General features: G+C 43.2%; 1 long non-coding RNA gene across 2 annotated transcripts in view; it reads right to left on the bottom strand.

The window, feature by feature from the left end:
• The window catches only part of LOC128081092 (uncharacterized), a 34,851-nt gene extending 14,384 nt beyond the window's left edge, over positions 1–20,467 (bottom strand). For both annotated transcript variants that reach the window (XR_008206974.1, XR_008206975.1), the window contains exon 1: positions 20,182–20,467. This is a non-coding gene — a long non-coding RNA (uncharacterized LOC128081092). The remainder of the gene's footprint in view (positions 1–20,181) is intronic.
• Between the last annotated feature and the right edge of the window lie 5,537 nt (positions 20,468–26,004).

Below are 26,004 nucleotides of genomic sequence, written 5' to 3'. Positions count from 1 at the left end.
CTATATTTGAACTTGTCCAATTTCCACCTTTTCTCACTAACAATTCCAATCTTCTGTTATTCAATTCTTATTTGACGGGGCCTGAAACCTATGTAGGATGGTGAGATTTCTGATAAGAATATCTCCAGTTTTTCCTGTTTTACAGCAGCTGAACAATGGGAGCACTGAACCACTGCTCAAATGTATTGCAGAGTTACAGGACCCCCCCCCCCCCCCTTCTTTTTTTTTTTTTTTAATACAGATAATTTTAAATCAGCTCTCTAATACAATAAGGAACAGCAAACAGCACTTGTGGGATCTCACAGGCAAAACACATAGGTGGGAAAGCTTCTGAAGCTGTGACAGCAACAGCAAATAATCATTTGCCTCCTTCCGCTTCATGCTGTTTTTTGAAGGGCAGTACACCCTCTAATCAGCAAAGTGATAGAAGCATAGGTCTTGTTTGCACTTGATTTTCCCTTTTTTTCCTCCCTTGCCAACCCCTGTGGTACCCCAAAGCTCTGTGCAGAGCTGTCCTGTTGGCTTCTCACCATCCCCATCGCCACTGGTGCCACTCAGAGCTCCTACCAGTTGTGGTTCACATCATGCAGCTTCTTTTAAGTGAAGGTGCATCAGGATTAAATCATGTCAAGTTTTTCTTGCTGCCTGGCTATGCTGTGTTGGTGTGAGCAAGTGTATCAAGACCTACTCCTCGCAAGATGTAAACAAGGCTCTCTCAGCTTCAATTTGAGTTTCGGACCACAGTTTGTCAAAACGTGGATGCGGAATAATCTCTGTCAGTTTACTTATCCCCTCATGCTGATAAAGTCCCACTACTCCAACATAAAGTCCTCAGAGAAGTCTGTAAAATGAAAAAAATTTTAAAAAATTTAAAAAAAAAAAAACCCAACAGGCTAAATCAACTCTCAAATTCCCATGTAAACTGGGTTTAAGAGTGGAAAATTTCTTTTACCTATTCTTTGGGTGGTACAAAAATCTAAAATTCCTATAGCCCTGCTTCCTCGCGCCAAGTCAAACAAGGATATTGTCCTTTTAATGTCTTGAAGGCTCTGTTTTCTTGTAATGCCAAATGCAATATTTTTTTGAAAACACTACACCAGAAGTTTCCCAGCTGAGAAAACAGGCTGGTGAAAAATGGTTTCAGAAAACGAAATAAACCATGCAAAAGCTGTTCAGGGTGTGTGTATGAAATGAACATCTGGATTTGGCTTGTTAAACTGCCTCCTTTTTTCCTCTCTCTCCCCCTCCTTTTTCTTTTTCTCACAGCTGTTCGAAAGAGTCCTAAGGGCAAAGAGACAGGTCAATGGACTGGGTTACACCTTTTTTTCTTTCCCTCTTTTTTCAAACCTCTTTGCACCTACGCAAGGAATCCAGGCCACATGTGTGTTTAATAAGTAGGCACAAACACAAGAGAGAAAAAAAATATCTCAATTCCTGTTGGTTCTTAGGAAAGACACTGAAGGAAAAATAAACTCCGGATTTCAATTTTTTTTTTTCTCTAAGAAAAAAAAAAAAAAAAAGAAAGAAACCTTATGGTTCCAATAAAATATTCCTTTAGAAACCCAATGGATTTTATTTTTTTCAAATTGTGGTCTTTGCCGAGTGTATCTTTTTCTCTGCTCCCTCAGAGAGAAATAGCAACGGGTTAATCCATAACCTGCTGGAGCAAGAGGAAATTATAAAATGCCACTGGCCTGGTTTCATTGAACCAAGTCTTCTGATACCACTACACTGATACATAAATTTGTATTGAATGGGTTCAGATCTTACTTCAAGCTGCAACTTCCCCAGTTGAGGGGAACAACAGTTTGAGCAGTGCAGAAACAAATCAGAACAAAAGTAACTGAGAAATTATCCGGAGAAGATAACTTGTGAGAAACAAATGATTTGCCTTTTTCTGCTAATCCCACCCCCCATGGCATTGCTAAAGCCATGGCCAGCAGCAGAGCATCCTTCAGCCATGACAGGCTTCAGCACCCTGCTCCAGGAGGACAAGGGGAATCATTCCCACACGGTTCTTCTAGTGTGAGGACTGCGCTGGGCCTGACCCAAATCTTGGATTGTATATCAGATGAACAAATTACGTCTTAGCTTGCAAGCAGGGCTGCTGTAGACCACTGAAAATTACCTCCACTAAAATACTGTATTCTCTCTGGAATATAGCCTTGGGGCACTGTACCTTCATGTACACAGATGGGGCCTATCAAGGATCAAGGGCACAAACCCAAGGAGACACTGATAGTTGCTATAAGTAAACAAAACAAAAACCCTTCCTATTTAAAACTTTCTGCTTTAAAATTTCAGCTTTCTGCTAAATTAATAGCAATTTTTATGCAGCTTGTGCACATCTACACTTGACACATGGATTTTAAGCTTAGACCCAAGTATTACACACCTGCTGATCCTTGCAGTAGAAAACTTGAACTATGACTGCTGACTACAACTAACTTTACTCTTGCTCCTCTGAATTCGGCTTGAAGTTGGCCATGATATCACAGCCCAGTAATGCAGCAATGAGCCCCAAAGCATTTGAGTTTATTTGGAGAATATTACTTTGGCTAGGAAATTTATGTTGAAAATCAAAGTAGCCTTAGTAAAACAGATCCCAGTGCCAGGAAGGAAGCTCTATTGCCTGACATTAGAACAAGTCAGGCCACACAAAGACATCTTCTGGAGAAAGCCTTTGCACAAAAACCTCCATCAAAAAGCCAGGTTCTATCAATAGATGCTGCATGTCCAGACTGGACAAAACACACAGTGACAGTGATGAGCTTTGGGAAGTTTTCCCAGAGAGCAGGTAGTGCTGTTTGATGATCCTGGATTTGAACTATCTAAGCTCTTCTAAAATTAAAAACTAATAACACATTAACAACAAATAAACACCAGTTCAGTCCCACTGCTTCCTTGCCTGCCTGCCCCAGGTCTGCATGGGATCCATAGCCAGGAGACCGATCCAAGTGACAGAATGGCTTGGGTTGGAAAGGACCTCAAAGGTCACTTACTTCCAACCCCCTGCCACAGGCTGATGCCAACTGCTAGATGGCACTAGATCAAACTGCCCAGAACACCATCCAAACCTCAAATAGGAACTTGCCTCACATTGTGTTAGTCTCAAGATGGTGACAGGGAATTACGTTTGGTCTTTAAAGAACTGATTTGCTGCTCTTTTCCAAACTCACATCTGCTTCAGTAGGGCTGAAAGGCAATATTACCCCAAAATCCAGCTGAAGGCAAAGGGAATTACATTTCTCTCCTCTTCTCCATTATTACTATTTTTTTCTTTTTTTTGTGCAGACCGAGAGAGGAGCATGGCAGTGAACATTATTTATGGAGCACCTAATAAAAATGCTATGGGGAAATAATTACTGGAAACATCTGACTGTGTGACTGTAAATGCCTCGGCCCCAGTGCGCTGATTTAATGGACCACTGCTTTACTCTGCTATGCCTCTTGCTACTGACTCCAGGCCCCCTGCCCTCCTATTAAACTGCCTGCGTCGCCGTGAGGCTGGGACTCGGCTCACCAGCTTTATGGCAGCGTTCCAGGGAGCGATGGTGATGGTGGGGTGACTCTGTGCTCACAGTGAGGCCTCAGGAGGGAAGAGGGGCTTCGTGGCTAGGCAGGGCTTCACAGAGCGATCACAGTGGAAACCTGAAGGTTTTGTGGCTCTGAGGTAGAGCAACCCTTAGCAGTGCAGTTTCCAGATGCTTTCAGGTATTTCTGACTGATGCTGGGATGCCAGTTCTTCCCTCTTTTTTCAATCCCTATTCCTTTATGATCCACAAGCCACCAAACTGGTTTCTTGTTGCCTCTTTAAAAAATTGCATTTAGATTATCCTTTTTTGACCTTCTGAACCCAGGTGGCACCAACCCAAGCAGCCTCCCCGCACAGAGGGCCTCTTACCCCACGGAACTGCTAATCCTCACCGCCTTTTCACGGCCAGATGCTAGAATTTTCAAATTCACAGGCACCTTGTAAGCGATATGGAGAACACCAGGAGCTGCTTTCATTTGCAAAAACAGTCCTGAAGAAAGACCTGAAGGCTGTCACTTCACCACCGCTGCTGACTCGCTAAATGAAGAGGAGAGAGCAAAAGGCAGCTGACAGCAAGAACAAAATCATCCCCACTCTTTCTGAGCCCTGCAGTTAGCACGTTTTTTTTTTCTTCTTTTTATTGCTGGTTTTAATGTAATATTTAAGTTGGAACTAAAACAGACCATGGAACACTAAATCACTACCAAATGCAAATTTACCTACATATCTGAACTAAATTTTCTCCTACATTTACAAAGCAAAATTCTACCATTTGAACTGTGGGCTCCCATTGCATTTAATGGAGGGAGCAAACTCCAGACGTTAGTTGGAATACACATGCACTTATCTTGTTGTTACAGGTCTCCCTTGCAGAACTAAAAGAGAGCTTTAGTTCCAGACAGTATCTCTCTGGGGTCATACCCAATGAATGGTGTTTTTTGAAAGGATTATTTCAAAGGAACTCTGAGAAAGAATCTAATGACTTGCAAGCTACAGAATTGCAGCACGGGAGGAAGTAGATAATGGAATATGACAGCAATGCATTTTTCATAAACCCAGTGATTTCTATCATAACAAGAAGCCCATCCATAATTCGGAGAATTCCCCCACCCCCCAAAAAGGAAACCTGCACTGCTGTAGAAAGTGCACTGAAGTACAAAATGAAACAATAATGATGATGACGTTACTGATGAATCCCACAGCTCTGCCTTCCCTCCCACCTCCACAGTTCCAAGAGGAGCCGCTCTGATCCCTCTCTGCCTCAGCACCACTAACCTGGGCAGCTCACATGCACACATCAGAGACCTCATGATAGATGAGGAACCCTAGAGAAGAAGCTGTTCTTTATCTGCTGAAAGTTAAGGCCTGCATCTGCTCTCAATTAGCAGGCAATTAGGGGAGTTGAAAACAAACCTGTTTACATTGGCTGTGAAGCCTAAAATAATTTGTGAGATGTCAGGACGGGATATTAAGATGTTAATGATCTTCTTTCTTTACTTTTTTGCATGCAGTGCAGTATCACATCTTCCTCTTGCAGCTCTGTACAGTGACAGACTGACGGATGTCTAGGAGGGCAGGGACCACTGCGGGCAGGTTGGGGTGGGAGAAGTGCGTCTTATGAATGTGTCTGCTGGAGAGCTGACAGTGAGATCTTTACAAAAAAGTAGGGAAAAAGGAAAAGGAAAAAAGGTGGCTGTTCACCTGTAATTGTGAAGTAACGTCAGGTCACGCGTTACAGCGTTCAGAGGTTCAAGCAGAGTTCCCATAGCAAAGGCTGGTCTACAACCTGCTGCTAAAGTGATAAAGTGACTGCAGAAATCCCAGACTGTTTGCAGCCTTGTGCTGGACCTCTCTGCCTGGGCCAGTTCTGACCCTCACAATACCACTGACCAGTGAGGCTGCCTGCTGCCTGGCACACACCCTGCCTGAAGCATCTCTGGAAGGACACAACCTCTGAATCTCAGAGCTGGGAGACCATCCTGCTTATTTCCGTGCTGCCTCCTTCCAAACACTGCAGGGCTGAGGCGGGCACAACCAACATCTCTTACTTTTCCCTGAATCACTGCTGCTCTGCCACATCCAATGCTTTGCAGAAATGTCTTCCTTGAGCGGAAACCGAGAAGTGGCATTGATACCCTTTACTTCTGAAGTCACAGAACTGGCTTCCTTTGCTACGAGACAGCAGAATAGGTCAGAAAAGCAGCTGTAGGCTGCTGTTCTGGAGACTGCCTGGGTTAACGCTGTCAGACAGAACTCAGAAGTCATCATCCTGCCTCAGATGTCACAGTCGACACATTTAATCTTTGACCCCCGTAACTAACCAAAAAATAGTTCTGGTAAAATTACGTTTTTATCATTCCAACTAATCAACAAAATGGCCCTAATTACTTATGCCACGCATGCGCAGGCCTAAATTTCCCTCTGCCCTCCACGTTTCCAAAGTCTGATGAGCACCAAGTGCACCACAGGTGCCACTGTGCCCTCTTGTGTTCTTCTCTTGGCCATCCCCTCTCTTGTCCTCTTTTCTTCTTTTCACCATATACTGCTGATCCAGCTCTAATAAGAGCCAGGCGCTCAGTCCCCCAGGCTACAAAGTAGCTTTAATTATAATATTAATAGCATTCTGCTAAATAGGAAAAAACCAAAACAAAATAAAAAAAACAACAACAACAACAAATAGGTCAGTATTTGTGGTTACATTTTTCAGTGTCCTGGTGTTTATTTTCCTTCCAATTTTATGTTTCTCGCTGGCATTTATAATGCCTAAGAGACATTCCAGAGGCCAAAACACAGGAGATTTGATCTTTGCATGATACTCCTGACTTCCCACAAAAAGAAATACCGGGAGGAGATCAGATCTACATTATAGTGCTCCCAGAGGTGCACCCTTCAGCCTTGACCTCCCTTTGATGAAAAGCAGGAGAGCTCACGATTATTAGTATTTATTGTTATTAGCTTAATTGCTGCTATTATTAAGCAGCCCATGAAATAGATTAATATAAATAATGCAAACACAGACATCTGAAACACAAATTCAAGCACCAAGAAAAGACACCTCCTATTTAGCAAATATTAAACCAAATTCATTTAATACTTTCCATTAATAACTCTTGCCGTGTGAGTCACTCACAGAAAAGGTTTGGATGAATGTGTACAGTGCAAGAATGCTCTCCTTTGTGAATACTTCTTATTTTAAAGACAGGGGGGAAAAAAAGAGAGAAACATTATATTGGCCTCATCTTTTAGCTTCTGTCGTCAACATTCAGACCGAGTCTGTCTGCTCAGAAGTCAAAAAGGACACGGAGACAAAGGCAGAAGAGGACAGCAAGCCCTGGATGCGCAGCAAGCCCAGGGCTGGGGCTGATAGCGACCGGTGCCACGAGCTCAGCTCATTCACTCCCAGCTCTACTGGCTCCTCACAGCTGAGAGTAGTAAAACATGTTTTTGTCAGTAAATTAAACGGCTGTGAGTCAGACATTGACACACAGGGTGCAGTCGCCGTGTGTACAGTAACATGGTGCCATATTTAGAGCCTCTAACCATAACCACACTTGCAAAAAACTGCATTAGATCAGCAGCCAGTTTCCCGGACTCCCACTCCTTGTTTCTGCCTTCAGGAATTCAGATTATTTGTCTTGTACCAAATAAAGTTGCTTAGGAGATAAAACAGTGAGAAGGAAAAACAGAGAGGCCTGACAATTAATCTGTTCTGGCTTGAATAGATAATGCTTATAGTGAAAAATAGCAGATAGGAGGGAAAAAGTATTGTTCCTTACTTTCTGTTTTTTAAACTTTTTAAAAGTCATCGTTAGCAGCAGATACTCAATTAACAGAAGTGGTGGCCAATCTTCATTGATTACATTTGTCCTCATCAAAACTGCCTGTGTGTTTGAGCACAGACAAAGCAATGTGAGCTACAGTGCTGAGTTCAGCACCGTGTGCCTACAGCTGTTAGCACTGCACAGGGAACCGCTCTGGTTTTCCCCATTAAAAGCAGGTTTGGTGCGTTTGTTTTCTTTTAAAAAATATATATACATTTAATAATAATAATAAAAAGAAGAAGTATTGGTGTAGGAGGAAGAAAGTGAGAGACGCACACAATTGCACAGGATGTTTTGGGATTAGAGGGGATCAGAAGCTCACGCTCTCATTGCAAGGGAGACTGCTCAGCAGTGAGAGCAGCCAAGATCAAAGATACCTGTCCTGGGAAAGGAGGGGCAGATAAACATCGAGAGTGGGAGAAGATGACAAGTGCAGGAGAAGGGGATCCGGGACATATCAGATAACTCTGACCTCGGTCCCAAAACATCTACTGCCTGCTAAGGAAAAGGAGTCAGCCCTATACAGGTGTATTTATTATTTTGTCTACGCTTGTTTCTTTCCCATGGTATTAAGAGGGAATCATTTTAGCTCCGCAGGCAACACCTGCACACACACTGTTCCCAGAACAAACGTCCGAGGAATTACCCGGTGAGCAGGGAGTGCCCGTGGGGCTGGGAGGCAAGGAGAACTCATGGACTTCAAGTGCAAGAGGTCATGGCTGTGGCTTTAGGGCAGCTGCACCACAGAGCTGCCTCAAACACAGTGCCAGGCACTGAGGGAGGAAGCATCCCAGACTTGGCACACTTTTGGTAAAAGCACAGAAAGAAAACAAAGGGTGACGGGAAGAAGAAAAATGAGAAAAGAGAATCAACTGTTGCCCCGTTCAGATTAGTTAAATGTCGAGCTCTGAAGAGCCCTCTTCTCACAACAGCACTGACATGTGCTACTGACCTGGTTCCTTCTGATGCATCATCAAGGCAGGGAAACAGCTGAGCCCAGTTAGCCAGGGCACAACGGAGACCGAAAAAGAAACCAGAGCTGAGAAAATGAAGGCTTTCAGCAATACTACTATTTTGCAGTGGACCCTGGGAAGTCCCTTAGGTCAGCTTCCTGCCCTCAGCAATGCCTCTCCATCGCAGGAGTGCAGTGTCGCTCCCAGCTCGGGAGGAGGACAGCAGCGGAAGGAGGGGGCTGGCCGGCTCTGCCATGGCTGTTTGTTTTCTGGGAAGTCAGACTTGGTCAAGCAGAATGAATCTTGTGTTCATTTTAGGAAAGTTTATATTTGACTCTGGCCGGGCTGGGGAGGAGGTGAGTGATAGGAAGGGGAGGGATGGACCAGAGATCGTGTGGGGCTGCCCCAACACCGCAGGCGGCCCTCCCACTGTTCCCAAGGCAGCGAGATGAAGCAAAGCATCAAAATCAAACACCTTGATTTATTTTTTTTTCTTCAAAGCTCAGAGATGACTCTAAATCTAAATCCACCTCTTGCCCCACAGCTGACCTCGCGACCCACAAAAAAAATGCAAACTAAGTCTCTGACTTCTAAAACTCAACTCTTAGACTACAGAAAAACACTTCCAAACTTTACAGCACAACCCGACCTGTGCTGCAGCAATCTCTACTCGCTGTCTCTGAAAGCTACTCCTGCCTTTCAAGAGAAAGCAAGGGGCTGCTTCACTTTGTGCAGATGCTGCAGTTGTTCTGTTGCCACAAGGCACAGCACTACAGCAGGAGGAAGGAGCTGGCCCAGACCCTAGGCTCACACCAGCTTCGCAGTTACACAAAGCACTTCTAAACTTTTTGGGCCACATCCTAGCAGCAGGGTGGGGGAAATAGCTGCAAAGCAGGCATGGCATCACTCCCTCACCAGTAACTGCACAGGGAGTGTAAGCAATACAGCCTTGGCTGCATGCAGAGGAAGCAGTAAATGGAGATGCTCCGTGCAGACTTTGCGTTCCCCCATGCAGTGTAAGCCAAAACCAGTCCCTGCAATTCAGTGCAATAATATAGAAAGCTTGCTGGCTACCTCTCCCACCCGTCTCCTGTGGGTATGGAATCCTGGCCTCCGAAGAAACCAAGAATGCCATCCTTCTAGATTTATAATCACAGAGATTGAGAAAATACTGTGCTGTTGTGAGATGCCTTGAAGTGAAAGGAGAAAATAAATAAATAAGCTATGTGGGTGTTGCCACTGGAAAAAAAAAAAATCTGATCTCAATCAGGCAGCCACATTTACTACTCTGCATCCGTAGCCGGGCTTACTAAATAAACCACCCCTATCATCCCTTCATTCTTTTCAATACTTCTTAGGGGCATCCATCTTCTTTAACACAGCGTCCCTGATTTCAAAAGCCAGACGCAAATTAATTCCGGGAATCCTACGGTGGGGAGACATTAAAGCCCATTTAGAGGTTTCTGTGGAAGCCTCTCTCCATGCCTCTTTGAGCCAGCTCAGGCTCAGAGCAGAGCAGGCTGGAGCCAGCCTGGAGGAGCAGGGGGTTATAGGTCTGCGGCAGACGGCAGGGACACGCTGGGCTGGGCTTGTGCAATAAGCCAGGGTTTTGTGTTCTGTGGTGGGGTGTCGGTGTGGCATGCGTGGGAGGAGGGGACAGGGCAGAGCTCTGTTTGAGAGAACTAAATTAAATATTTCTTTTTATTTTTGTTTTAACTCCTTCATCCTTAGTCTAGGCATTAAATCTCACAGGTTTCATTTCCAGAGACCAGCTGCATGAAAGATTTACTCCCCAGCTCCCCGAGCCTAGGAAAAATCAGGGTGGGAAATAAGGGAGAGTACAGCCGTGATATTCCAAAGAAATATGCACAACATATCTCCCAGGGCCTGCAGGAGGAAGGAGGCTTGCTGCAGGTTTGGGGTTAGGTTCCTGCTCTGGGGTGAGGTGCAAAGCATCTCTCCCTCCAACACATCAACATTTACCTTGAGAAGACCCTCAATGCTGCTTGCCTCGAGGCATGGGGAGAGCTGGGAGTATGAGGACGGGGACCTGGCTGGCCTGGGTCATGGTGTCCTGGCTGCACACTCAGCTGCTGGCAGTGGTATAGAGCATCGCTGCACACAAACTCGTAAAAGTCATACATTTTGTCAATAGCCCCTCTTATTTTCATATTAAATTTGTGGGGATTTTTTTTTTCCGGGTATTGTTGAACCTTGCTTCGGACAATCTGACGGTAAAACAAACATTTCCTGAAGATACATTTCCTTCCTTTGTGCTTCAGAAGAGGAAAAACACCTTGTTCTCAGCAGATACGCAGAAAGGTTTGGGTTTGTTCAGAGAGCAGGCCATCGCTTAGAGCTCAGCTCATCCCTCTGCCCGTGCCCTACCTGCAGTGTGTGGGAGCACCAAGCACTGCACCCTGTGTCTCCTCTGTGTTCTGGATCCACACATATCTCCAGCTGCACTCAGTGACTATCCCTCACATCCAGCAACGGCCAAACCAAGAACTCAGCTCTGCTTACTTCCCAGCCTTCGGGAAGTGTTTGATCTAGCCACTAATTCTATGATTATATTGGTTTCTTGCCCTTTGAGAAGCACAGGCTGAAGCCAAAGTGGTCACTGGGCGTCCAGGGAAAATGGCTGGTGATAAGATGCAAGCTGCTGTATGGCAGCCAATGTCCTTCTCTCACGGATAGCTGGGGCTTTGAAGGAAGGTGGCAAAATTCAACAGGTGTTCAGGCATGGGGAGGAATTAGAGAGCCTTTTCCAGTAATCCAGGGCAGCCAGACCAGCGGCAGAAACACCAAGAGAAAATCATAAAAGGATCAGTTCTGTTCTGGGGGATTGGTTCTTACTGGTACTTCCATGACACGTTGGTTATTTGAGATTTCTGCACTGCAGGATTTTGCAAAGTGAGACCTGCTGATGGTTTGGGACAGACAATATCAGAACAGGCACTTTTCATGGATGGAGTAGGGTATATTACTCAGAGTGCTACATTCCCTAGTTGTGAAAGCTTGTTTGAGCGTCTGTTTTTTGCTGGTCAAAGAACAAGACATTCTTGCCTATTATACAGACACATGACTTGCTTTGGCAAACCCACTTGGGCAGGTTATGCCTTGGTTCCTAACAGCACCAAGAGAACAGGGGTATCTCCTTCCTTACGTGCTGGGGTAAATGGTTTCTGGCTGTAACAGTCATGAGTTGCTATTAGAAAACTGCAGTACTGACAATATCTATAAATGCTTGAGAAGATAGGATCAAAAGAAGCATTTCAGGGAACAGAAACTAAACGCAAAGGAATAGAAACTAAATTCCTTGAAAGATCTATAAGGCAAAAATACAAGAGACACATTAATTATTTAACAAAACTCAGATGTCCATTAATGGCTACTTAGACAGCATTTTGGCAGGATATCCTATCTACTGTCTCACTGTTATATCCCCGGAACTGCACTTTTCGCTTCAGTTCACCCTTGAGCCATTTCTCCTGCTGCTGGCAATGAGGGCAGATTGCAGCTCCCCAGTGGTACACCCATCTGGTTCTACACCCATGCCTGCTCCTAAAGCAGTACCCAAAAAGCCTTCCACTGACCACTGAAAAATCACATTGCCAACTCTAGGGAGAAAGAGGCTCTGACGGATATTTTTTCCTCATTTTACTATAATACAGGACCAGATTCTCCTCTACATCAGCCAGCAAAGCTTCCTAAAGTGACTGAGGTCAGAATCTGGCTGACGAAAACAGGTAGCTGGGAGAAGTCACATTCAGTGCTCTTGGGTGCCGCCTGCAGGTTTGGGAACTGCAGCTTACTAATGACTGCTCTAAATCAATGCTGAACACAGTCATTTCTGGAAGAACAATAGGACTAATGGCACAAATTCCTGGAGAAATCAAAGTGTGAAAATATGATCTTTTTTTCTCATTTCGTTTTTAGTAGACAGAGTATGTTCCTTTTTTTCTTCTTTTTTAGTGATGACTTAAATGAAAAGGTAAAACTTAATAAACAAGCTCAAGGGCCATAAAGTCAGGCAGATTGACCTGGGAGGAAACAGGCCCAGGAATTTTCCAGACATTGCTCTCTCTAGCACAACACTGTGCCTTGATGAGGCCTCATGGCCCTTCAACCACATAAATGCCTTTTTGAGGATCCTCATCCCAGCCCCCAAAGTTGGACCACATATGGAGATTTACTATTTTCAAGCAAATACACCTTTTTTCCCCTTTTTTCCCCAGTCATTTTGGCAAGGCCCAACCACCTCTTTTACTTTCCCGAGGCTCTGGGCTCTGCATCCACATACAGCCCCATTGCTAAGAGGCAGTGTGGAAGCACACACAAGCCCTGGTTGGAGCTACCTGTCCCTGACGAACACCTCTCCTGTAGGTCTGACATTATGCGTGCCTTCCCTTCTCTCTTTGTTCTCCAACCTTTCCTGAGGGCTTGGAGCTGTTTCCCAAAGGGCTCTGCATTTGTTCTGGCAGCAATCCATACTTCCCTGCAGACCTCTGGGTCTGAGGCTGCCGCTGCCTCCACTCCTGCTCCTGGTCCCATCGCTTCCTCCCCACGTCCCACAGCTCCATTCGGACTGACCCAGTTACAAAAACAGAGCCTGTTTGTTTACGGAGCACATTACACACTCGAAGACAGTTGAAAACAGCTTAAAGGGGACGCAGAGATCTCCTGGGTTAAGCAGAAGTCATTCTGATGGGCAGCTCACTCGGACAGCCTGAGCCCTGACATCACAGGGGCACCAGCTGGGGATGGGGCAGAATGACACAGAGCATGCCTGGCTCCTGTGCACAGTCCCCGTTTTCAGTGGTGAGTGGAAGGCAAAACCAGAGGGAGAAGAAAAGTGAACATCTTCAACAACGGATAAATTAAGTAACTTCACCTTTCTGTTGACCTGAGCCCTGTCAATGGATGCTGACTGTACTGAACTGTAACACCATTAACACTGAGCCCTAAAAATCTTTTGTTTGTGCTTTGCAGAGAAGGCAGGTAGTTGGCCCACACCCTGCAAATCCTTTTCTGTAAGGAATCCCAACAGTAACACTTTTTTTTTATTTTTTTTCAAAATATTTCCAAAGTGCTTTTTCCCAATCAAATTGGAAAGACTGATTTGGTTTTAAAATGAACAGAGTAACAGGATCATTATAAAGAAGTCTAAATGTTACTCTGTGGCTGTTTCTTAAAAATATATATATTTATTGTATAAACATAGAAATAAAAACAAAAGAACAAAAGGAGAAAAGAAGAGAGAAAAAACTGACCAGAAATACAGATCTGGTAAGTATCAAAAAAGCCTATTTATTCACAATCTTTTTTTCCTCCCAAGTGATGCAGTTTTCCATTGTAACAATTTTTCATGGAAATTGCTGTATTGTCCACACGTCTATATTCACCTTAAAAAATAGGACTTGAAGAATACATTTTAACCATTGCTCATAAAATACACTCTTTTCTCCATTTCAGTGCTTTCTCTCATCTGTCAAGTCACTACCAGAAGTTCAAGGCCCTTTGCATTGAAAAGGGAATGGGAGAAAGAGAATGGGAGAGGAAGCAGCGAGAGCACAGGCGTGTGCACAGGGGAGGGCCAGCCCTGACACAGCAGGATCACAGCAGATCCGTGTCCTATTGCAAATCTCCAGTGTGGCCACAGAAATCCATCAGTGTCCCGCACGAATGCTCGCTTGGGGTTTCTTCAGCCCCACAGGCTACAGCAGCAGCCAGCAAAACCCTGGCTTGCAAGGGGGTGGTTGCATCTGGGGATTGTGCTGGGAGGAGGAAAGGGTAAGGGATGCTGTCTGGCTATTGTCAGTGAGATTTTAGATTTTAATAGGGGCTTGGGCGATATTCTGTTCATACATTCAACCAAAATCTCTCTCTGAAGCTGGCTGCTTCCTCCTCTACAAAGCAGAACACCAGCCAAATCTTTCTAAAATATTACCACTCTTACGAGATTTTTCTTCTAAGGAAGGAAAGACTGCTTCTAAAAAGGATGAAAAAGAAAGTGTCACAATTACTTTTTTCCTCTTATAGATAATCTGAAACCTGAGCGTTAACATCCGTGTGAGAACACGTGGGAGCAAGGAACAAGGACTAGAAGTTGATCCTTAGGGAGTGCTTTTTCACACAGAGGGTCCCAGCACCCTCTCCACCACAACTAACGCTAATCCCACTGAGAGCCATGAGCACAGAGCGAATAAAGGACAGCCAAGGAGACAAGGCAACAAGGTGCAGCAGACCCAGCAACATCAAGAACTTCACCGGTGAAGCACAAACACCAGAAATTCGGAAACACAAACTCGAGTCCTGCTGCCACTCTGAACAACGCACTGACAGCCAACAGAAATCAAGAATGAAGCAACTAATAGACAGATCACCAGCTCCTGAAACACAGGCATCGATCGAGCGGCGCCCAGAAGGCCATCTGATAGCACTGCGACGTGACGGGCTCAGGAAATGAAGAGTGCCATATCTATGTGAAACCAAAGGCGATATTTTGAACAGGAAGCTGGTTAGGAGTGGGAGCAGCAGAATAAAAACTGTGTCAAAGAGAAGAGAAACAAAATAATTGCTTGCTTTCCAACTCTGTAAAATAAATTAGCTTTTACAGAAAAGCTGAGAAATACTGGCTTTCTTATGTGGATGGTTTATTTACACTTGTTTCCACACCATAGACTGACCTAAGTACACTAATATGCCAACAAAGCAGGGTAAATAAGCCAAACGCAGGCTTACTGGAAGCTTTGCTGGAGCTGTTCTCCTGCTGCACTCTCTCTGTGGGTGAATGCAGCCCTGGGCTTCTCCAACCCAACCAGCTTCTAGGCCCAATGCTGCATTAGCATGGTGTTATTCCTGATCATTTATGCTCACAGAAATAAAAACCGTTAGTGGCACACCTTCAGTGCAATGCTATGATTACATGGCAACTGTAGCTGGCCTGCACCAAACTTGTCTGAGCCCCACAAAGAGCAGAAGTAGTCATCTGTACCCACTGGGCTACAAACAGCTGCAGGCCCAAACAAACGTGGCATCCCTTCAGGCTGCCATAAAGCACACGTTTCTTTCCAAAGTGGTCTCCATCCCTCACAATACAAGGTCTGGGTCTCACAAAAGCTGGGCCCCTGCCTTCAGCAGGCTCCAGCTTCAGGCTCTCTTTATGTGCCCAGACACGTCCCCTCCATGTCAGAGGCAAATCTCCCCTTGCTTCAGCTTGTTATGGATTTGGTCAAGCCTGGTCTTGTTTCTTTTGAAGTCAGCAGGAAAACTCTAATGGTGGGGGGAGACGGACGGGATAATGTCTTCTTCTTGATTTCTGGTTTCTTTTAAAAGTCAGATTAATCTTGTGCAATGCAATCCTAAAACCTACGCTCAGACTGGCCCCAGCCCTTCAGCCTCTAGGTTTAATCTCTGGAGTTTGCATCCCAGAGTCCCAGCAGCAGCAGCAAAAGCAGCTGCCAGCATCCTGGGAATATCTGCCTTGGAATCTCAACTACTGTGTGAAGCTGCTGCTCTCCAGTTTGAGAGCTGTGTTTGCAAAGGAAATCTGTCCAACAACAACATTGAGAGAGAGGAAAAAAAGGAGGAAAAAGAGCTTTATATAACAGAATTAACAGAGCTGTTGCAATAGTAACATGAAGTTAACAGGCAGCTTTTCCTCCTCTCTCTCCCCCTGCCCTAACCCTCTTTCTCCAGCAGCAGTTTCAGTTGTTTTTGTTTCCAAGCTTCTTTTACTGGCCACTCACACAGCTCTGCTCCCTTTGTCTAATTTGGATCTTGAACCTCCATACAACCGACTCTTGCTGTAACTGTAAATCTTTTTATGGCCCTTCTGCCTCTGAACTGTAAAAGCAATGCCACTGTAAGCTGCCTAAATGGGTCGTAAATCCACTTAGTGCACTGAATGAGGAAAAAAGTTTTTAAGGAAAGAAGGGGAAAAAAAAAAAAAGGCAACCTTAGGAGGCTGGAGGGACGCAGGGGAAAAAAAACACAAGAATGTATTTGCTGAATGGAACCAAAATAACAGGAGTCAAAGGGAAAATATGAATGTTTGGGGGGGGAAAAGGATGAAATAATGCATCCTGGTGGTAAAAACATAATGCTTCTGAAGAGCTGCTCCATTTATTAGTGCTCAACCATTTACGGGAGGATGTTGGTTGCCCTCCACTCCTTTGGCATTGGTGGGAGCTGGTAGCCACAGGAAAGCCTTGGAGACAGCCAGCAGCTTAAGGCTTTCCCCTTTTCCACTGGGTGGTCCATGGACTCATAGCTGGGTTTGATTCTAGCTCCACGCACGGCCTGCCTGACACACAGCCTTAATCTAATCTAGCCTAATGGAAGCTACACACCTCCATTTGTTTATCTGTAAATGAGAGATAGAGATATTCCCCTTGTTTGTAAGATAATAGTGCCAGGCAAGAGAGAGAAGTGATTCCTATGGTGGTCAATAGCAATGGTTCCATTTGTGGCCGCAGAAGAAGAGCCAGTCCAAAACAGGCAACTTTTTTCTATGTAATTTACTGTGTTTATCACCATGGTATCTGAGCTCTGAGAGTATTATCCAAATTCCAGTGATTTCAGGGAGCGTCTTTCCACTACTTTCAAATAAGTTTTGGATTTGACCCCAAAGTCACAAAAAAACTGAAGAATATGTCAAAAGAATGTAAGTGGGTGTGAGTTGAAATTGAGGAGTTTGGAAACTGGAGTATGCAGAACAGTAGCTATTTAAAGACTGAGTTTGCTACCGAGTGTTCGCTTTTAATAGGGTTATATAAATACATTCCCATCTCAATATATGTGGAAAAACAGGCAGTGAGGTGAGACTCTATTGCTTTATTTCTTATGGGAAATTTTGTGCATAGCTAACCCACCTCTTCCCTTTCCTCACCCACCACCCACAGTCACTGGGAGCGCTCAGCAGCTGTGTACAGTGTGAAGAGTCACATCCGGGAGCAGGGCGAGAGTTAAAGAGTTCACAGCCCTGCCTTATAATGAAGCCCCTGTTTTCATTGCCTTCCTACTCTGCCTTAAAGACTTGATCTGAGTTTTGGCACTCATCATGTCAGAATGGGAGGGCAGACAGGCTATGCCTTTTGTTATTATTATTTTGTTGCTCTGCTCTCTTGCAAGGAAAAGCGGTGATTGGGGTGGGAGGGAATAAATTTTAAAAAAAGTTCTTGCTTGGCTCTGTGAAAAGAAGAAATGAGGCTCAGCACAGGTGTGTCTGCAGAATGCCTCTGCCAGGACAGGCACCAAGAGGCATCTGATTGCCATTCTCACAAAAAACATCAGCGGCCAAAGAGGACCGAGAGGTGAACCCCATTCTTTGTTCATCCTTACTGTATGTGGGCACGCTGATAGTTCAGGCCAGGGGATGCTGACACTGGACTTAAAAGAACCCTATTAAAATGATGGAAATCTTTGACTATGAAAAATAGAGTCTGCACCTGGACAGTAATTATGTTTCAAAGGAAATCCATCTGGTATTTTATTGCTTGTTCTCTCAATGTACTTCGTGTACAAGAACAATACGGGGACTGGAATATTTCATATTAGGAGGCTTCCAAAAAGCTGTTTACACCCTGTCAGGTCAATAAGCTACACAGATTTTTGCAGTATTATCTCAATTATGGTTAACAATTGAAATACACATTTAAAAAAAAAATCTTCCCAAACACTGGCATAGGCCCTTGGAGCAGACAGACTCCTGCAAACCCCACCAAACTCCATGAAGTTCATATGCTCAAGAAGCAGTTAAGATTTCAGTATCTGGAAAGAGTTAGAACTACAGCTGACGTCAAGTGAAGTTTACCTTTGCCAACAGCAGAACTAGAGCAATCTGCTTGTGCTGCAGACCAACCCCTGCCTGCGTGCATTGAGGGACTCAAATCACAGAATCATTAAAGTTCAAAAAGACCTCTACGATCACCACCTCCAACCCCAACCCATCCCACCATGCCCACCGACCATGTCCCTCAACACCACATCCTTACAGCTCTTGTACACATCCACCACCTCCCTGGGCAGACCCATCACTGTTCTTTCTGTGTAGAAATGTTTGAACCTCTCCTGGCGTAACTTGAGGCCATTCCCTCTTGCTCTGTTGCTGTTACCTGAGAGCAGAGGCCAACCCTCACTTACCACAACCTCCTTTCAGGGAATTGTACACAGCAATAAAGTCTCTCCTGTGTTAGTAATGCCAGCCTTGAGCTGGATTGGGCCTGTCTGTGTGCAAACACCCATGCAGACATACTTTAAAGAGCACTTTTTAAAATGGAAACAAGATATGGTCCATCAGAATGGACAACCAGTCTTTAAAGACCTTGGGAACCCAAAAGCAGTCTTGCAATTAAATCATGTAAGTCCAGAACAACTTGATTACAAGGCAACCTCTTTTTGTTGGCAATGCTAGTGAAATTATTAATTCTAGTGAATATATCTCAGGCCTCAAGATGACTGATGCTTTCATTACAGCCCTAGCCTCAGCCATTAGGTGATTGTTTTGAATCTCAACTTTCATTTTTCAAAGTTTTAGCTGTCACCACTGAAGGAAAAGGTATTCAAATTAAAAAAATGAAAACTTAAAAGTAAAATAGAGAAAAAATTGTAAAGTAAATCCCTGAGAAATACAGGAGTCAAATTAGAAAAAGAAAGAAAGGAAGAAAGGAAGAAAGGAAGAAAGGAAGAAAGGAAGAAAGGAAGAAAGGAAGAAAGGAAGAAAGGAAGAAAGGAAGAAAGGAAGAAGGAAGAAAGGAAAGAAAGAAAGAAAGAAAGAAAGAAAGAAAGAAAGAAAGAAAGAAAGAAAGAAAGAAAGAAAGAAAGAAAGAAAGAAAGAAAGAAAGAAAAAGATTACAATAGATATTATTTCCTACATATCCTGAAGTTCTAGTGATCACATCTGAAGGCTAGAGCGGACATTTCTGGATAGCTGACAGCAGCAAAGTTATCTCTGAATGAAACCAGAGTAACAGAATTTGCATATGATCTACATTCGCCTTAAAATTGTGCAACCTGTAGTAGAGAAGAAGGAATTATCACAGATTTATTTTTCACTTCTGATGCTCATTGCATCTTGTAGGAGATATGAAATCTGGCAAGGAGTTGGCATTTATTAGCACATATGAATTCACCAGGAATGTTTGGTCTTGCTGTTAGAGCTCAGCTCTAGAACACAGAAATATGCCAGAAGCTGAGCTGAGCTTTTAAAAGTAAGCTTAAAAAACATGTATTTCTGCCGAAAAAGCTTCACAAGTGAAGCAATTGCACACAGAAAGTTGAGAAAGCAGGAATTGAACATATCCTGGAATATTCTTTTCAAAAACGTATTTCATTATTTCTAAGATTTGGAAAGACTGACTCAAGATTTCTAAATACTTGGATTGGAAATGCTGCTACTAACTGGCCATCATTGTTTCACACAGCATCATCCAGATCCAAGGGCAGATTTCAGTTCCCTCATTACATTTCAAAGAGTTGATTTATTGAAACAACTTGCAGAGTCATACTTGAGTAACTGAGATCCAAGAGCAGATGTTGGCACTCAGTCTCCTGCCCATACATTCTGTGTAAGTATCACTGAGGGCCCTGAAAGACCAAGCACCCCAGGCCACTGCAACAGCTTTTGGAGTGTTCAGGTATGAGATTTTGCTATAAACCATGCCCTGTGACCCTGCCTGGTGCAGATGAGCCCAGGCCCCTTAGGAGAATTGAATGCTGGAGATTCTAGACCTTGGCTTCTTCCACCTGATTTATGCAGCTGTGAAATTGTTAAGTTGCACAGCATTATCCTGCAAACCACCAGGACATGTAATGAATCCAACAGAGCATCAATCAGTGCATCACACTGGGCAAGGTGGCACAGACTCACCTTCAGAATGCTTGGAGCTGAATGTGGGGCAGCGACGTTGGCTCAGGAGCTTGGACTGAAGTGGTGAAGCAAGGCAGGGAAGTGCATGGTGGGCTCTCGGCAGGGCTGTGTGCTGGCTATGCTGCATGCCTGGGTCCGTCCCTGCTGTGTGCCACTGCCTGCTGATGGAGCAACACTGTTGTAAGGTCATGCTGCAGAAAACAAAATTCCAAGAGATGTTGACAATGTTTCACTTATTGCAGTTTTCAAGAAGGTATTCCGAAATATTAAAGTTCAGACAAGCCGCTTTTTCTTTCCTTAACCAGGTATGGAAAAGAAAAGAGATGTGGATAGAAGAAAGTGTCTAGCTCGGAAGTGCTTCTTCGTTTCTGTTTGTTTTGCTTTACTCCTCTTTCCAATGTTTAGGATGGGGACAACTTCTTTTGGAGTTGGTATTAACTTTCTTGTTCATGTCAGTTTACTTTGGATCAGATTCCTAAATTCACATAGGCAAACTCAAACACCAATTTAAATCCACACACAACCGACCCCATGCTATTAAAGCAAAAAATCCTCCTCTCAGCTTGAGGAGAACCTGCTGTCGACAAACTCCTTCCCCTCTGAACCATAACCTTTGACTCGTCCTCTGGGGGAGAAGGGAGAAATGCAATCAGGTGCAGAATGCCAATGCATCCCTCTGGGGTGATGGACTTCCCATTTCCAAGCAACCATTAAAAGTGCCATATGGAATTTCATGTTTATATGAAGCAAAAAGAAATAGGAAAACCCAACTGCGAACACATGCCGTGTGTTACATCTGCCTGTGAGCACAGGGTGTATCTGAGCCTTCTGCACTAGAACGAGCTATGGGATGCTCAGCACGCCTGGGTGCTCGTACACTTTATTATTATTATTTTAACTAAGAAACTAGCTGCTCGGTTCATTTGAGGAGGGTATGGCTTTGAGACAGATATGAAAATAATCTGAAAAATATGAGAGCCAGGCAATGGAACTTTTCCAAGATTGTATGAAATATTAGGGAAGTAAATGGAAAACTTTCATTTTCCATCAAGTATTCCACAGCAAACTTAGGTTTCTCAAGCTTACCTCCACATCCACATTACAAATGAAGACTAATTGCATTTTTCTCAATATTTTTCTACAGATATAAACAGTTCAAGTCCCCTCACTTCTACCAACAAGTTTTCCTACCTCTGAGGCCGCCCAGCAGCCGAGAATCCAGCACTCATGCCAGGCACTGCTGGGCTACGTGGAACTGCTGCAGCCCAGGGACCTCTGGAAATGAAGACGAAATGAAGCTCTGTTGTGTGCTGCACTCTGATAAGATTTTGCCCCCATTTCAGCGTGACCCAATAGCTTTAAATTGCTCCATTTCTCAGCCAGCCAAGAGCAAATGGGTGGTAGATGTGATATGGCTTTCACAGGAAATCACTCGTGATTGATTTAGCTTCTCCTCCTTGGTGGTATATGGGCTCAGCCTATGGCACAGGCACATAAATTATATATAGGACGCCTTCCATGGTTCTGTGCAGTGTACAAGTTGTCACCCCATCAGGGGAAGAATCTCTTTATGAAGTAATATATCCAAGTGTACATGGAATAGATATGGCCACTTTCAGTTGCTCAACAAAAATAAAGTCTCATTTCAAAATAAGAACTTTGAATCAGAATAAGGCAGAACCAAGTAATTTCAATGAGTTTTAGTTAAACAAACAGAAAATGCTGCTGGCTGTAAAAAGAAAGAGTGCACTTTCAAGAGTTTTTGTTTGTTTTCAGAAAGCTAATGTGGGCTGTGAAATTCAAGCAAAGTTTCCATTAACAAGATTTCAACAGTTTGAGTTCTGCTTTTGCCTCTTTGAAAGAAGATCCAAAGACATTTTATTTTCATTTTAATGTGTTTACAGAAGAAAATATCTACTAGCACTGTTACATTGTTATGTCTGGGGGATGAGTAACGAGATATTGGAGAATTATTCATAAGAATCATTTGTGTGATTTATACAGAGTTTCTTCTGATTGGAACAAGGACCTCATTTTGCAGTACTCTCAGTTTCTACCCACAGGCAGAAGTAGCACAGAGGAGAACACTCACGTGAACCTAGATTAAAGACAACGGAGATTAAAATCACTGAATGGAGCTTCAAGATACAGTGTAGTTTTGGCTCAGGTTTTGCAGCACATGTCAGTGGGGTCCTGGCTTCAGACTGCCTTTCCCAAGTGGTGCAGCATCGAAAGTCGTACGGAGGGAGGGAAGAAGGGGGACCCCTGACCAAGCGGAGAAGGCCTGAGAACCTGACTACGATAGAACAGGAAGGCTGGGAGAAGAAAAGGGAGGGATGCATTTTGCAAGCCTATGCTCAACAGGTGCATTATCCTGCTGGTAGATACGGTTTTCAAACAGGTCATTTGGACAAGCATGCAAAACAAAACTGTTAGACTCATCTGAATACTGCAGTTTTTAAGACACCCATAGTCCATCTAGCTCTGAATATCATGTCTCAACATTATTTTTCATCTTTAAGCTCAAAACTTTGAAAGCACCCCAAATGGGCGTATGTTTTTCTGCTTACCCAGGCAGCTCCCACTGAAGACAATGGAGATTTTTTTTCCCCAGGCCAGGCTAGGGTTTCAGGACTTGGACCTATTTTAGTACCTTAATGTTCCTCCAGTTCTGAAATGTGCTTTGCTTGCTTGATTGTTGTAATGTAAATAGAACACAACTGCTGACTGCAGAAACCCTGAAGAAAGTCACCAGCCCAACAAACACCTGATATTTAATACTCATTAGCAAGATTCCACTGTTCATACTACTTTAGAGGAAGCAAGAAGAAAAAATTATATATTTCAACCATAATACATGAGAACCCAATGCAATACACAGCAAAAAGGCCACCCTTTTAAACCTCTCTCAGAAATCTCCACAAGTCCCACAGGACCCCAGCCAACCTGCCCCAAGCTTCCCCAGCTAAAGCCACGCACTGAGCAAAGCCCAATTGCCATCAATCTAAAGGCAGTCTTTGATGAAAGCTTGTAACATCAAGGCTAGGGGATGACATATGGGATGTACCCCTTGCCCAGTGCAGGCATTTTTTATCGGCTTCAGCCTTCAGCACATTGCAGCCACCACGCCAGGTGACAGCTGGGCAGCGAGCAGCCAGGGCTGGAGACTGGAGGAGGGAGCTGGACGTAATTAACTGGACAATTGAATGGGTTCTGCCTCTCTGATTTCAATTAACCTCTGAACTTCACAGTGACAAGATCTCATGGTTACCAACTAACTTCAGCAAAAAGCAGATGTTCTAACTGGTTAATCCAGTCCTCAAAAACCATACATTGAGATTTGATTATCTTTTTTTAGATCTCTTAGAGTTCATCAAAAGAAAAGTGAATAACATCTGAAAGACTTCTTTAACACTGTTATTGCATTAGAGTTGAGGTCTGAGTGCTGTATGGGAGTTGGGGGCTGATTCTGTTCGCGTTTGTAATCAAATGCAGAATTCATTAATAGGAGGAAAATGAAGTCAGAAGATCCCACAAAAATACATTAATTACATTAAGAACATGCATTCACAGCCTGCAGAACAGATTAGTGTGCACCAACAGATAAATAAGAAAGAGTGAGATGAGCACAGAGCTAACATCAGAGAATAAATAAATCAAGCTACGATAAGAATAGATTCTACCATGATTCACCCATGTCTTTAGATAGAATGTTTTAGTCTTAAAAGCAGAAGCATTTCAGAGATTCATAATTCCTATATGAATTACAAAGATTTCTTGCTTACAAAAGTGATTATTTAACATTAAAAATGGATCAAAATAACTCGATTTTCCAAATGAAAACGTCTTTCAAATTCATCCATCTTTTCCATTCAGAGTCTGGAAAGAGAATTATTTCACTTGGCCTTTGCTTCCAACACAACTCTTTCACTTAAGACATGGACTGTCTCCAGTTAGTGGGCACATATTTAATTTGGCTATCATGTCTAGGGCTAAGATGGCTAAAGATGATATGATAAACAGTTATCACTCTGCCTATTGGCTTAAATGAATTTGTCCCTAATCTTTAAGCAGCTATAAATGAGAGTCGTATCAGAATTTACGATAGCAGGCTGCACATTTTCATGTACCTGCAGTTACAGCAGCAGGTATGAGACACGTTGAAGGGTACTGAAGCAAAACTAAGTTACTGTGCCAAAAAGATCATAAATATCAGAAAACTTGACCAAGATCTTGTCATTTAAAACAAATGCAATAACCTACAAACAATTGCAAGGCAATTTCATGACAAAAACACAGTTGGTGGTATAGATCATAAACCTATCTTAAAAAATGCATTAATAAAAATCTCAGTTAAAAAAATTATGAAGAAATATTACAGGTCTTTATTATGTATTGTTTCATGCTTTAAATGGTACCATGATTTGTAAAATTAATCACAAGCCTGCAAAACGTTAATTGTAACAGTAAATAATTATTTCTATTGAGTAAGTTCTTCTAAGGTAAATACCACAATCTAGCCTGACATTATACAGCTTTTCTTTCACATAACACATACTTAAATCATAAATAAGAAACAAAATCAAACCTTCTTTAAAGCGCACTATCCAACATCTTGATATTTAAGAAATTTCAAAGGATACATTTATGAAAATCCTTTTTCCATCTTCCAGTGGAAGATGCCTATGTTGTGGCAGTAATGCCCTTCAATTTCTTGCACATTAGTAACCCTATCTAATAGAGTGTGATGTCCCAATGATAGAAGCATCTGTCTTTCCTCCCCTAATCAATAACGTTCAGCTAAAGTTCCTTCTTCCAGCAGCAGCATAAATTATTAGATATATGCAAATAGACTTGCTAATGTTAATTGCCAGGGCTGATTGGTGATTAATTTTTTGATTATGATCAATCATTCTTCAGGAATCTTAATAAGACATTCAAGGCAATCTGCAATTTGACAGTAACTGGGGATCCCAACCCATAACACGTCCACAGCCAACCACAAAACATCTCCGTGACTCCTTATAAGCAAGATTCCCCACTTTGAAGAGCAGAGAAGGGAACAACCAAAGCCTCTGGAGCCTGCAGGGACCGTGTCCTCACATGTAACAAGGAGAGTCTTTTTGTCATATTCTAACAAGAGTGCTCACAGTATGTTCTACTAGATGTGACCATCCTGAATGCTGCGTGCCCTTTGTGCCATAGGAAATGAAATGGGGGCTGCACTAAGCTTCTGAAATTCCATCTTCACGGCTTAAGCCTGCTTTTGCAAAATCTTCCATTTTACCTGTCAAGAATGGTGTAAAGGAATTTGAACGTAAATGAAAGAAAATCCTGAGGTCTAAAATTCATCCTGTGCTGCCTGATGTACCATCTTACCATGAGTTCCGAGGTATTTGCTCTTTCATTTGAAGGGCATGCAGTAAGAAGGTGGCTCAGTTTCTGTTTTCGCTGAAAGGGTAGAGCAGAACTGGCCCCTACTTTATGTTATCTTCCAAAAAGAAGTTAGATATCCACTGAATGCTATTTTGCCCAAGCAATATCTTCTAGAATATGTCATCATTTCCACAAGAAACCAAAACATGGTTTTCAGAAAGAGTTCAATTTTAAGTGATGGCTTTTACACAAAAAAGGAAAACATTACATTTATCTCAGAACAGTTTCAAATTAAAATTAAAAAAAAAACCCTAAATGAGTGCACACTTTCTTTCTATTTCTTTTCTATATCATAAGCAAGAAATTCTTAGAAACCACAGATATACACACAAGGCTTTTAACTGTACGATGCATTTTTTAAAGCCTCGGTCCATTGTTTGTTTAATC

Source organism: Tympanuchus pallidicinctus, unplaced genomic scaffold (genome assembly GCF_026119805.1).
Source record: "Tympanuchus pallidicinctus isolate F22 unplaced genomic scaffold, pur_lepc_1.0 scaffold20, whole genome shotgun sequence".
Lineage (NCBI taxonomy): Eukaryota > Metazoa > Chordata > Aves > Galliformes > Phasianidae > Tympanuchus > Tympanuchus pallidicinctus.
The sequence above is the reverse complement of the archived record's forward strand: the minus strand, read 5'-3'. Positions and strand labels throughout refer to the sequence as shown.